The following is a 15,796-nucleotide window of genomic DNA, read 5'->3' on the forward strand; positions in this document are numbered from 1 at the left end:
CTGGTGTATGTATGACCTGAATGTGCATTACTTAGCTTCAGTGGCCTTGCAATCATGTGTTCTCTCTCCTTAGAACCGAATTTCCCCATTGATAAAGGGATATAATTGTTTACTTTTTCATAGAATAGCTGACTAGGGTATTGTCTGATCCATTCACGCTCCAGTGCACAAAATTGCTGTAATCTGAATTGGTTAAGAAATGTTTAATTTTTCTAAATTTACCCCAGAAGTCAACTTTAAAGTTGTTGTCAAAGAGGAATTCCCTAAAGACTATCAAGACCCAATATATTTTTTTAAGTAAATTGTTTGCTTTGTGAATATTGTACTGAATTTGTTTATTCTAGTTTTACATATAGGAATTTCTATGTAAAGGGGAAGAAAGGGAAATGTTGAAAGTTTTTTAGGAACTCTGTTATGTGGTTTTCTATCTGGCTACCTCAAAAATGATATTTATTCAAAACTTCATTTTGTCTTTTAACCATTCAATGTCTTTCAAATATGAGTAGTTCAACAATTAAATCCCTTAGTTTGGCTTACAAGATCTTTTAAGATTAGCTCTTGTTCACTTTTCCACCATTTTTCCTTGTAACACTCTCCTTGTGCCCACCACACACAAACACACACATGTGCACACATACGCACGCACGCGTATACGCGCATGCATGCATACACACGCATGCACACACACACACACAGAGCTTCATACTTGGAACTCACATTCAGGTACCACAAAATTCCAGTTCTCATTCCCCTGTGGGGCTTTCTGTGGTCCTCCTCCCACCCCTCCCATAGCTCCAAATTTTGTGGCACTTTTTCTTTGAAATTTGGCAGTGGTGGAAAGCCTTTGAGATGAAATCCGTGAATCCAAGTGTAATATTTTAAAAGAAAATCAATCAATTAATTAATTTATCTATTCAAATTATTTTTGGGTCAAGAATTATACTATTTTGAACTCAAGAGCTGTCTTTTTCTCTCTTTTCTCTTTGCCTTTAGACAAATATCACCCTGGAATGTATTATCTTGTTGGTAAGCAGACTATTTATAATCACATTTACATGAAAAATATTCATGCAAATTAAACAAACAAATACACATACACACAGAGGGTACCTCAAGAAGTTTATGAAAGATTCTATCTCTATAAACTTTTTGAAGTATCCTCGTGTGTGTGTGTGTGTGTGTGTGTGTGTGTGTGTTTAATTTGCAAAAATATCTTTCTAAATATCTTTCACACATGAGGGTACTTCAAATAAACTTTTTAAGGTACCCTCGTGTATGTGTGTGTGCATAAAACATGTTTTATTACTCAAGGGCACATTTTATGTGTATTGGTGATGAATCAATATTTTAAAAAGTACATATATAAATTTTTCTAAGAATAAGTGAAATCATTTTAAAAATGCTTGAGAACCCTGAGAAAAGTGATTGACAAAATAACAACCATAAGCAACATGTTAAGGTTATATAGAAAAGAAGTTGATAAAAAACAATAGCTGGGAGATGTTATCTTATTTGAAAGTCTTGCAAACCTCATTACATTGTGAATATAACTATGTGCTGTTTAAATCTTCAACGAAGATTAGTTTGTAATTATTACATTTATAGTCCTTGAAATATTATATGTTGATATATTCTTCAATTTCATAAATGGCACTTGTGAAATTGTACAAAAGAAAGGGTAGCAGGTAGATTTGTAAAACACCAGAAAAAATCCATCTAAATACCTTATTTAATAGTTACCAGCTAAGCATTTTAGCCCAAAGATAAATATGCAATGTCTCTTTCCAGATCTGTATTTCAAAAAAAGGAGATCGTATTAATCTTTTTTGAGGATCTTCTCTATAAAAGGAGTCATTTTCTTAGTTAATATGATCATATTCCTATTTCCAAGGAATTAAGTTGAGAAGTGAAAAAATTATTTATCCAACTGTTTTGATTCAATCATATTTAGCTCATTTTAATAGTATCCTTTAATTTGATTATATGGTATGTTGATTGGTTGTTTTGGTGCTATAGATAGAGGTATAGAAATGAACCATGCAAAAGATGAAAGGACGAGTCGACACCAGTTGACGATCCACCAGAGAGAGCCCGTTTATTAGGCAGCACACACACACATATATAGGGCTTTAAGGGGAAAGCTGATTGGCTTAAAATACAATCCCTACTTAGCATACCGCATGGGGTTTGGGGGGGAGCTGATTGGTGTGTAATTCGCACCAGCGGGAAGGAGAATACGGAAGAGAAGGGCAACCAGCGCCATGATGGGGTGTGGCCGAGAAGGGTTTATGTGATCGGGGTGTGATCCCTTGGGGCATTTGGGTCCCTACAAAAGAGATAGTTTGCATTACGTATGTTGACTGGATCCTGATCAGAGTTTTGTTTTTTACCTTTTTTCAGTTTTGGTTTTAGTCAAAATTGCTGATCCTTTGCTATAAAACTTCAGTGCTTCATTTTAATTTATCAGTGATTACTGGCTTTCTGAAAAAATAATTTGGATTACTCTTCAAGCTCATTGTCATTTTTTTTTTTTTTCATTTCATTGGACCTAGTGAAACTTTCTTATATGGCCTCTTTCAAGAATAAAAGACAAATAGTGGGGTTTGCGTACAAAGCCCTGTGTACCTTTGGTATCTGTTTGCACACCCATGTCTTCATCCTTGCTTTCATTGTCTTCCTATAGGCCATCATTACTTTTTAATCTAGATTTCTGCCATTATCTTCTAGCAGTGGTTTTACCTTCCAGTCTTTCTCCACAACTTCCCATTTAAACCAATTTACATTTCATTTCATCTTATAGCTTAAAGTTATCACATGTTCTACGAATAAAATCTAACCTCCTAGTGAGTCCTTTCAGGCCCTTGGAAATCTGATTACAAATTATACTTTTCACTTCATCTTCCCTAGATGTAAGAGACTACTTATTATTATTATTATTATTTCTTTTTTTTTTTTTTTTTTTTTTGTCTTTTTGTGACCGGTACGGGGATCGCAACCCTTGGCGTGGTGTCGTCTGCACTGCGCTCAGCCAGTGAGTGCACAGGCCATTCCTATATAGGATCCGAACCCGCGGTGGGAGCGCTGCTGCACTCCCAAGCGCCGCACTCTCCCAAGTGCACCACGGGGCCGGCCCTTATTATTATTATTATTTCTAAGCAAATTTTATTTCCTGCCTCTGTTCTGAATCTTTACTCTGGAATTATTTGCCTCTCCTCATCCTCTTCCCACTTGCCAAATTCCTACTCACCTTCAAGACCCAAATCAAATCTCAAGTATTCTGGTAAGCTTAGAGCTACTCTATTTCTCTAATGTCTACCGTCTGCCTTTGGCTGCCATGTACACAGGTTCACATTCAGGACTTGCCGAGTGCAAAATGAAAACATGGGGTCCCTAATTTTAAAAATGGTGAGAATTCAAGATGGTGACAGCAGAGCGTTAAATCCAGCTCAAGAATCTCTTCCAAGCATGTGTCCTGTGCACCTGCACAGATTGCATGCCCTGCTGACACTCCCTTAAGAAATGCTCCTGTAGCATATAGTTCACACCTTTATTATGTAGCACTTATCACATAATGTTTATTGCATGTATGTGTGTCTGTCACCCCTTGAGCTTGTGAGTTCCGTGAGGGGCAGACCATGTCTTTCTTGATTTTCTTTGAAGTAAATTTCCTTACAGGAAGAGAAGCTCACTAAATTATATTGCACTGGATGTAAAGATGTCTATGGGGGAGGAAAGCATTCAAATGCGTATTTCTCCAAACCTTTAATATCAAATAATTTGGGAAATAGATTTTTTACAGATATTAAAATGAAAATCATGGTTTATCAATAAGATCTTTAAAACAGTTTAAATAGCCAAATTAAACCCTTAATACTGAGAAAGACTCGTTATAAATGTGAGAATTCAGTTTGAAATAGAATTCAAAGAAGAGTTCTAGAACATATAGCATTAAACTGACTCTAACAGGAGAATGAATGCATTTTAACATTATTAAATACTATGTATTACTTCAAATAAGAATGTGCATTTTATTCAGAAGAATAAAATTTGAATAAAATTGTGTAGTGAAAGAAAATTAACACAAGCAAATAAAATTATTCTGGAAAAATTTTTGGAGAGTGAATCATAAAGAAAACATTACAGCTTATATTTGTAAGAAAATAAATTTTACCTTTGTATCAAGCTAGCATGTAAAGAGGATGGAAGATGTCCAAATAATCACATCACATGTTTTTGCTAAATTTCTGATGCTAAAAAGAAATAGCAAACAAATTGGGAAATCATGTCTCACAGTTTTGATTATTTCAAATCTGAATATTTGCAAATATGCTCTTTTTGTTAGGATTTTAAGGAGATTGCTATTAGAGAAATGCATCATAGTCATTGTAAAAAGCAGAGATATTTTATCCAGTAAGTTTCAATCAATATTAGCTTCTTAAGTTCAAGAAGGATTAATGATATATATACTCTTAATTTTTTTACCCCTTTCTGTTTTCCTGATTGTTTATAGAATCTCAAGGGAGATGCACATAATACACCACTTAAAAACTCTGATACTCTATAGGATTCTACTCTGAGATCAGTAATGTTCACATTAGAAAATACTCTATTCTGAGTTAATTTTTATATGACTCGAGCTGGGTGTTAAGGTTAGAGGATATTTATGACGAGAGTGTCATTATTACTAGATTTCTTGATTGATGAGAAAAAAATTGACTCTTTTTAAAAAAATAAAAATAAATATATGATATTGCATGAGTGTAAAAAGAATTACGATTAGTTGTTGAGAGGTTTTGGGCTGTGGAGGAGACCAAAGAGAAGGAGATTAGAATTCAGAAGCACACTTATAAAATTTGTATGAGCCATCTGATAATTACTGATTATTTTGATGGAGACGACTTCGTGGCTCACTGAAAAGAGATTAGAGTTGATATACTTGATTCTTTAAAAAAAATGACTTTTGACGGATGGAAATAGTTTCCGAATCCTTTGGATATTCGACAGCAGAGATAGCTTTCCCCAAGTTTTTGCTGTTGAAGGATTCAAGAAGTTTCTTTGGTAGTTAACAAATTGCCTATCTGCCTGTGCATTCATTTGTAAGCTTGGGCTGTGTGAATGCAATGAAGAATTCAAATCCATGAAAATACTTTTTGAATAAATTCATTTTTAATGATGTTTAATGGTTTTTTAATGATGTTTAAACCATTGTCTTCCATACACTTCAGCAGTCCTTATCTACTCACTATAAACAAATGCCCATTGCAAATAGGTTAGTTTCTTCAGATGAACCCTGATGTGCCTAGAGTTGTAGCAAATAGCATTCTGGTTACTAAATAGTGCTGTAGGGCCAATGTTTTCTTGTTTTGGGTTATGGACTTTATTCTTATTCCCAGCACGGAGTCATTGAATAAATAAAGGTCAAAAATCTCAACACAAAATATTATTACTAAAGGGAAACCATGTCCAAGACTTATGACAATTTACTTTGACAATAATCACTGGGAACTTCTTAGGTATTGGATAATTTTTGGTCCTATCCTAGACTTTCTGTCTTAATCAGCATTAACTTCAAACACAATGGATTATTCTTTATATATATGCTAGGAAATATAGCTTAGTGCTAGTTTCAACATTGCTACCATAACCATATAAATGTAAATTCATTATCTTTTAATCGAAAATTATTAGAAAAAATGATGTTATATATTTTAATTTTTAATTAAAACCTTTTTCTCTCTACCCTTCCTCATTTGGAAAGATTAAATGTCATCACTTAGTAGGTTGAAAATGAGTTTTTATCACTCTATTTTGAACTCAGTAAAAATGTTTACATTGTTGTAATTTCGTCTTAGAGCTATGTTCACTTTTTTATCCCCCATATATGGACAGATGGTTTTGGATCATTTGTCAATAAATCAAGTGCAATCTGTAGTCAGTTAATGTTTATTAATACATTCTAATCTTAACAGGTAGGCTTCATATAATTGGTAACATCATTCTAAATCTAACATTCTCTCCTTTTTACTTCCTGTAAGTATGAATCAAGAATTAGCTGGAAGGAGCAGATTAGCTATGATTAGTGGTCTACTTTATTCCTATGCAGATTCCTTAGCCTACCCACAGGTGTTGAAGGCTTTGGGTTTCTTTTCACAAAAAGTTTGTTTACTTCTAGTGAATCATATCCTCATGTAAGCTGTGGCATATATATGCTCTTACATTTTACGTAGTTACAACAAATAATTATGATATTTATAATGCATCTTGCATAGTCAGCATTACCTGCTGCAACAAACACCACCAAAATCTCACTGGCTCATGACAACACACATTTATTTCTAACTCACATTACTTGAGGACTGCCAGTCAGGGACAACTGTACTGAGCTCTGCTGTGGTCCATTGATCCATGCGTTCTCATGGAAGAGAACAGAAGCTCAGAAAGGGTCAGCTATCGGGGTGCATGTCAGACTTCTGCTCAGTTATGGCAAATGTTATATCTGCTCACATGTCATTGGCCACAGCAAGTCCCATAGCTAAGCTCAAACTAAAAGGAGAGAAACACTTCAGCAATGAAGAAATGTGTTTTCTCATACTACTTATAGGAAAGTACGTCAAGGGCAGGGAGGAAACAGCTAATTGTGAACAATTAATGGCACTTATTAGTCAACATGAATTTATTAAATGCCTGTTATCCTTTGACTCTGTTAAGATACTATATGACACACATGTGAGAAAATCAGAAAAGAGAACATTTTAACAGTGATGAAACCCTAACCAACTAATGTTTTAAACTCTCAATGAGATGGCAATAAATATGTTAGAATATAGGTTGTTAAACAGATATTTGAAAATTCAGTCATATATATTCCTAATTAGTTCCTGAACAAGAGTGGCAGAGCTTTTTAATATGATTCTCATATAAAATCTTGAAATGTAATGGTCTAATAATTTGTTCTCTTGTGCAAAATTCCTGTGAATTGATTAAATTGACTTTAGAAGGGATCTTATTTTTTACTCACTGATTTTAAAGAAGTAATTTATGGTTTAATCCTTTAAAATAAAATTAACTCTCCATTTGGCAGCATCATTTATGCTGTTGTCAGCACCACCTTTTCCTAAGATAATTATTATCATGTGTTTCAGGAAAGATGTTAGAGTGTATTTCAATGCTTTTCTTTTTTTAATCAGCATTGTTCCTTGTCTCAATAAATCTCGATTATTATACAAGTTCAATGCTTCCTTTTGCATGCAATATTTTCTGCTTCCATGTAGAAGAAAAATAAATTTAAAGTAATTGCTTTCAGAAGTTTATTGTTTTATAGGACTGTTGTAAGTAAATAGGATGTAAAGCATTTGTTAATGTTTAGTTGGTAAGCTTACTGAAAGCAGATATTTATATAAGCCCAGAATTACTTTCTTTCTTCCTTGTTTCATAAAATTTTAGGCTAATCAAGAAAATAATTCACTGGAGGCAAACTTTTGAAAATCATTTCACAAGAAATGTAGATTTTAAATATGCTGTATAATTTTCATTTTAATTTATGATCACAAAGGTGAAATTTATTTGAAAATGAAGTCTAACTTAGAATTCTTTTAAAATTTAAAACATTTAGAATTTTTCAAGTCTCTAGATGTGAATAATTTAAGTTTAGCAGATACATTGCTTGTGCCTTGCTTGGTTTTTAAAAATAGAATGTCGTAACATAGAACAGAATAGGAAGAACCTGGATTTTGCATAGCTTCTTATGCAAAAACAAGGAACGTGCCCATTGTACACATGTGCGTGTGCACACGTATTTGTGTGTGTACACACATACATATTTAATAAAATTTGAAGTTGGCTGTGTTAACGGCAGTCGTTAGAGCTGGAGTAGCTAGGAGGTAACGTTGCATCATGGCACTTGATCTTCACATCGGAAATTAAACTTTACAACAACGTTGCAGGAGAGCAGTGGACCAGAAGTTTAGGTTCCCAGGTCTAAAAACAACTATATATAATCAAACACTATAAACCAGGATGGAATCGAACAAACAATTACACCTCATTACAAAACCTGAATTTTTCCTTACTCTTCCTTTCTTTGAATTAATTTACTTTTCCGTTTTGCTACCCACACTTTATCATCTCCCACAGGTCTCTTCTGATTTTTATTTTCTTCTCCCTACCTCACAGAAACCTTACTTACCTTTATGTCATTTCTGTACCACCATTGTAGTATGCATCTTAATTTTTTTCCTACAAACTGTAGTTACTCCTTTAATTATCTTATATTAATCCCCTTATGTTCCATTATTATTTCTCATTTCCTTTTATATTTGATCTTTCTGAATTCCATCTTTGATGTTTAAGTGATTTTCATGTTATATCTGAACGAGGAATCATTAAACAGAACACACACACACACACACACACACACACACACACACACAGACACAGACACACACACACACACACACAAACCGGGGGGGGGGGGAAGAAGATATAACAACCACAATTATTTGAAGTTGATACGACAAGCAAACAGAAAGGACATTGTTGGGGGGGAGGGGGGGAGGGAGAAGGGAGGGAGGTTTTGGTGATGGGGAGCAATAATCAGCCACAATGTATATCGACAAAATAAAATTTAAAAAAAAAAAAAGAAAAAGAAAATGTTTATAATAGGATACACAGTGATATGCATCATTATATTAGGGAAAACAATGTGATCAATAAAGTATAGCAAGTTTTTAGAAAACAACTGCATCTAAAACTACATGTATTAAATATAAATATAATAATTATCAAGTATCATATTGAATTGTAAAATATCAGATTTAACTATGTACTTACCTAGGAAAATATCTTGGTCGTGTAGTAATTTAATAAATATTTATATTTATTGATTTAACATAAATAAGTTCATATATACAAGGGTGCCTGAAAAAGTTCATGGAAAATAGAATTAAAAGATTATATGAATCTTTCATGAACTTTCTGAAGTACCCATTTATGAAAAATCTATTTAAGCAAAGCATGTATACATGTGTCAGCCTTTCTATGAACTGTAAATGTCTATTATATGCTTTAAGATCAAAGAGAGTTGGTTAGTAAGTCTGATTTTAAAGTGCCCGTTTATAGTTTTTAATTTATAATTCAGGAAAATGTCCTAAAATATAATATACTAGTTAAAGTTAAAATTTAGAAGTCTTTGGGCCGAACCCGTGACTCACTCGGGAGAGTGCGGTGCTGGGAGCACTGAGGCCGCAGGTTCTGATCCTATATAGGGATGGCCGGTGCACTCACTGGCTGAGCACGGTGCAGGCGACATGCGACATCAAGCCAAGGGTTATGATCCTCTTACTGGTCACACACACACACAAAAATTTAGAAGTCTTTAAATTAATTGGAGTTAAAATTCATGGCTTTTGCCCTAAACTTATTAAATGCTAATTTACTTTGAACTTCTCCTAACAAATCAAAGATAGGATGAGGGAATGTAAAAGGTTTGGAAAAATCAACTTGCTTTAATTTTTAATTTCAAATATAAGGTTTGCATTATAAACTCAAACTGCACAGGGTGGTGGGGAAAGATAAGGGCATCTTTCTTTCCACGATATTAGAATATTAGTATATCCGTGTATACAGGGCTAGTCCACATAGTCACAGTGATCTAACCTAATCTATGACAAATCCTCAAATGTTACCATGTAAATCAAGGTTGCTTATTTCTCAATAAGTTTCTGAGCTTCCTCTGTTACTAGCAGGAATGTCTCCCAGTTTTTGCTGAGATCAATTTTTTTTCTTGACCTTTACTTTTTCTCTGTTCTCAATCCGTTTGCCAGCTCCATTGACATGTATGGACAATGCCAATGTGTCCAAACTGTGTGTGTGTGTGTGTGTGTGTGTGTGTGTGTGTGCGTGTGCGTGTGCGTGCGTGTGTGTGCGTGCGTGCGTGTGTGCACATTTTCACAGATTCTCAGAGTGAAGTACTCCAAGAGATCATACAAACAACTAGAAAACAACAGAAAAGTTGCAATTAAAACTAAGACCGTGACATTAACTAATTTAAGAAGTACAAATTCAGATATACAACTAAATAAAGAAACGAGCATTCCTTTTAAAATTTTTGATGAAAATCAATTAAAATTTTGATATATAGTGAAACTATAGCAATTTTAGGTATTTGGCTATAAAATTTAGTTGGAAGAGCAAATATAAATTTTGATATTTTTTCTTTAGTTATGCATTCCTATAAGTGTGAAAATATGAACATTCAAGGCATCCCTTCAAAAATATCTTCCAACTTGATGAATAGTTTTGTGCGAAGAACGAAAACAAGAGAAATTTATTGGTTAATTCAAACATCTTCCATAGCAATATTCTACCACTGCCTTTTTTTGTCCTGTTGAGATTGACAGTTTATATCCCAGGAGGGTTTGCTCATTAACTACTTGCCACATACCACCCCTTCTCAGTACAGTAAATCCTATCAATGAACCCAGTAAAAGAGCATGGAAATTTTACTCTAAAGAGGCTGTGTCTTCTAGGAAAATATACTACTCCTTGTCATTCCCACAGGGAAGCCTGGAGAGTTAATAATATTCATCGTCGAGGCCTAAAGAATCCCTGTGTTTGGGGAAATGAAAAGCAAGTTTTCAGAAAAGTCTGGTTAAATATCAACAAAAAATGGAATACCATTCAAAAATTTTCTGACTGATCTAAGATGTACGTAAAGGTGAGTGTTTTTTTTTAAAAAAATGTAGTTAATAATCTTCATGTCTACATTTACTTTTTATCATTTTTTTCTTTAAGTTTTTTACATGACATTTTGTGGCAAAAATGTTTATTTGCAATCGTAGTTCCCATGGTATGTAGGACTATTGGAGGATGAAGTTGCCCTATGATTTTTTGATTTTGTAGAAGGTGATCAGTTACGTTATAGATTTTAGTGAATAAAATCTAGGTGTTACACTCTTAATATATGGGAAGTTAAGCATCTATTTCCCATTATTTATTTATTTTTTCATACATACATTTCTGAAATAAAGTACTCTTCTGTACATGTACACTTTATTTCTAACATTTGCACAGCATTAAATGTTAGTTTTTTCTCGTGTTTGAAAAATAACTTTTTTTGAATAGCACTGAATCTTCCTCTGCATGCTCTAACAGCTTTCTTATTTTTCCAATTTAAGAAAACACTCACAAACTTGTTCATTGACAAATATTTGAAAATTTTAAAAAACTAATAAGAAAGTGAAGATAATATGTAGATAAATCCACAAGAGGAAAAACACTGAAAGCATATATAAAATATGATCACACCATGGTCTAAACTGGTATACCACATAAAAATCTAACATGGACATGTTTTTGTTTCTTTTTTATGTAGCTTTCTGAAATATATAGGTTTAATGATCTCCTAGGATTTCGGTCTAGATCATACATAATCTATTCAACCTTTAGGGTTTTATTTTTGCATATTCCTTCTCTTTCTCATTACTTCCTCAGAATGAATTCTTAGATCTGTCAATAGGAAAGTGTTGGTTTAATAAGTATTTATATTTTGAATTTTGATACATAGGGCTAAATGGTCATTGAGAAATATTTTAAATATATATATATATATACACACACATACTTCCATCAATGTAATATTAATATATTATAGCTTTACCAATGTGATGGACATAATGTAATCCTTTGTATTTGATTTGATTCTCAATTCTTTATTTACTAGTGAGATTGCAAATCTTTTTGTATGTTTATTAATTAATTACATATTTGTGTTTTTTCCTATTCATATTTATTTGACATTTAATATTGGATTCTTCATTGTTTATAAATTTAGGGTAATAATCATATGTCTTTGCCATATACATTTTTATATTTTGTCACTTTTTTCCAACATTAGTTTTCTTAAAAGTGTCTTTAATTTACATGTAGATAATTCTATCAATAATTTTCTTAATAGTTTCTTAATTGCCATACTTCTAAAGATTTTTCCAATAATGAAGATAGTTTTCTTCAAATCTTTCTTTTGTAATTTTTAAACATGGAATGATTTGATCTACCTTTTTAGATGCATATAATGGGAATCTATCTCAACTTTTCAAATAGCTAGCAAATTGTTCTGACACCATTTTTTGAATCATATAGCCTTCTAATGGCTTTAAATGCAATATTTTAGGGCTTTCCTATATAACCAAGCATGGATAAGAAAGAATCTGTGAGAATAAAGTGGTTAAGTTTTGATGATCTAGAAGCCTAGAGTAAAATCATGTGATTAGAAATGCACACTTTATTAAGAAAGTGTGCATTATATTTTCAAGTAGATGTGTCAAGATTTTTAAACCAAATTCAGAAATGTGCATATTTGGGCATGGCTTACCTTGGTTGATGATTTCAAGGTCCACAGATTGTCATGAGTTTAAAAATTTATAGACTTTTTTCCTTCCAACCACATCATTTTGAAGAGCAAGGACAGATCCAGAGAATTAGAGAATTCGGTTAGAGGTAGGATAATTCAAAGAAGGCAGTAACTCAGCAGCCATCCATTTCATCGTCATTATCAAGTTGGCACCAAACAAAACACTCTGACATGTCATAGTCCCAGCCTTTCAGGTAGTTAAGCATCTGCTAAGACAATGTAGATTCAGATGGACATAGGTTGGCAATGAGCATCCATCCCTTCCTTCACTCATTCATTTATTTTTTTTGTTTAATATTTAATGATTTCCTACTTTGTGCCAGACACTGTTCCTATGTGCTGGGGAAACACCAGTGAAAAAAACATTCAAAATCCCTGCTCTCATGGAACCTGCAAAGACAGATAATTATCAATAACAAGTAAATATATAGTATTTCTGAACAACACTCACAACAAATATACAGTGGGGTGGGTGAGGGGATGTATTAGTCCATTTTGTGTTGCTATAACAGAATACCCAAGACTAGGTAATTTATAAAGAAAAGAGGTTTATTTGGTTCACGATACTGGGACAGCTGCATCTGGTGTGGGCCTCAGGCTGCTTCTACTCAGGGCAGAAAACAGCAGCAGCTGGCAGGTCCAAGCAGATTACATGGTAGGAGGAAGCGAGAGAGAGAGAGAGAGAGAGAGAGGGAGGGAGAGAGAGGATAGGTGCCAGGGTCTTTTAAACAACCAGCTCTCATGGGAACTAATAGAGCAAGAACTCAGTACCCCACCCTGAGAGCATTAATCTATTCATGAGGGATCCTTTCCCATAACCTAAATGATTCCCAACATTGCCAAGTTGAGGATCAGATTTCCACATGAGTTTTGGGGAGACAAGACATCTAAACTCTATCAGCAGAGCTATTTAGTGGACCCAGTGCCACTTTCTATGGTGGTTAAGGAAGGTGAGGCATGGAGACATCTTACTGGAAAGCATTCTAAGAAGTAGCAATAGCAAGTGCAAAGATGTGGAGACTGAAACATTCAATTGCTTTTCCAAATAGTAAATATATTCAGAGTTGTGAAATAGAAATGTAGCCTTAAAAGTGAATTTCAAAAATCATCTAGGTATGGCTATTTACCTCCAATATAAATTTTTATGTCTGAAACATTCTTATGATTAGTATGGCAATTCAGCATGGACTTTTGCTCAGAGAGAGCTGGTTCCATTCAGTTCTGCGACATTAGCAGTCTATGCCCTATTCAAGTTACTTATTCTATTACCTGGAACCATTCCATTCATCTGTAAAATGGGCATGATAATATCTATGTCATAGAGTTATTGTAAAGACTAAATCATACAATGTGTGTTTAGCATAGTGATGATTGCATAGTAAATTCAATTATTAGATCTCATGATTTTTGATCTATATCTTGACAATAATAGCTAAATTAATTTTCATGCTAACCTCATAAATCCTACAAAATTGTGAACCACTATACTTCACATACTATCACTGCCTGAGTATGAATGTTATAATAGATCACACTTACCGTTCTGTAAAGGCCCCATTCTAGATACTCAATCTTTGCCTTGCCTTTTGTGATGTGATCTCAGATACTAAGTTCACCCCTTTCAGTTCAATCAGTGCTGCTGAACATACACAATTTGCTGCCCTCTGTGCTGGAGATTTAGGGAGGGCTTCAGAAGAAACAAGCTTCTACTAATACCTCAAAGGCCTTGCAATATAGCTGGGACCGTAATATACATAAGAAATACTGAATCTATATAATGGCCTTGGTAATTCTGAGCAGGGGGAGCATTTTTTGAGGCCCTAACCCAACCACCATTTGTGGTGCATTTTCTGTCTTGAAGCCCTGGGCCACACCATTTGAAGACCTTCGATGCCTTCTCACATTATCTCCGTTAATCAAAGTCATACTCAAGTTTCAAGACCCATCTCAAATGCCTTTTCCTTTTTAAAAATATTATCTGAAAGTTTATTCTCTCACTTTTTAAATAAATCACTTGAAGTGTAGTGTCATAGGTATGTATTCTACCAATAGAAAGCCCACTTGTATTTTGTTGTCTTTGTCCCTGTCATGGTATCTTGGATCTGCCTTTGTGTCCAGTGGCTACCTAACACATGTCTGTGTGCATTAATGATGTTGGAAAGAGAGAACACATTTGAGACAAGTCATCAGATCTATAGCCCTGGACTCTGAGGGTAGTTTGTCTGACCCAGACTGGGGCAGAGTTTTAAATATTAGAACATCCTGTCACAAGCAGTCAGATAAAGAAATCGGCTGAAATGTGGAATTCTACCTTCTATTTTAAATAAAATAAAAATGTAATAGCTGTTATCTTCCCTAGGCTTCTCTCTAATGTAATGTTAAGCACAAGGTTTAACCAAGAAAGTTGTTCCATTTGGAGTAATAAATAAGAAAATCTGTACTTTTATTCTTAGTAACGATACACTTCAACATATCTTTGCCTCAATTTTCGTATTTATAAAATGGAAAGAATAATATGTCTATTTCATAAGTTTCTTGAATGGAATTAAATAATAAGAGGGGCCTTCAAAAAGTTCATGGAAAGTTCATTTGTATTACCTTTTAACTTTACTTTTCCATGACCTTTTTATGTACCATTGTATACATAAAGTGCTCAAAAGAATTCCTGGTGCATATAAATACATCATATGTCATCTCTAAATGTAAGCTATTATTCTTTAATCAATTTAAATATCTCTATTAAGGCAATACTTTTTTAGCATTTTAGACTATGATTCAGCTATAAATAAATAAACAACTAAGGGAACATAGCAATTAACGTACTGATTGGGATTTTAAAAACAGCCTCTGCCCAGTATTCCAGGAGTCAGGGGTGATTATCCTATGATTAAAAAATGTCTATCCCAGTTTGAAAGGACAAATTCCAATATATGTTTTCCAATTATGTGGTACAGGCAGTTTATATCATAATTTCTTATAATATCTAACATTAGTATTAAAATTTTATTCATTAAAGAACCCATTTTTATAAAGTATTAAATAGAATTCAATTAATGTAAATAATATTAATAGTAATGTTTGGTGCTTATATAACGTCTACATTAGATAACAAATTAAGCATGTTATTAAATCTCTGTAGGCTGAAAACAACATAACTTTGTCTGTCTTAATATCATCCTTTTATTAGTTCATAGGCCTAGAATCCTCACAGTGGTATCAAAAAGTTGTCAAGAGGTCTCTGAATTCTGGAGCTGGCATCTGAATTTCTGTGCTTCAACACTGTTTCCTGACAGCTCACCGTGTGTTACACAGTGGAGGGGAATAGAGGATTTTTTTTTTTTCCCTAACAGATTTCTCAAACAAATTAGTTATGTACATTTTCTCCAG

General features: G+C 33.6%; 1 protein-coding gene across 1 annotated transcript in view; it reads left to right on the top strand.

The window, feature by feature from the left end:
- DACH1 (dachshund family transcription factor 1) overlaps positions 1-15,796 on the top strand; it is a 392,928-nt gene that overhangs the window by 141,556 nt on the left and 235,576 nt on the right. The gene's annotated exons all lie outside the window — the stretch shown is intronic.

Source organism: Cynocephalus volans, chromosome 7 (assembly GCF_027409185.1).
Source record: "Cynocephalus volans isolate mCynVol1 chromosome 7, mCynVol1.pri, whole genome shotgun sequence".
Lineage (NCBI taxonomy): Eukaryota > Metazoa > Chordata > Mammalia > Dermoptera > Cynocephalidae > Cynocephalus > Cynocephalus volans.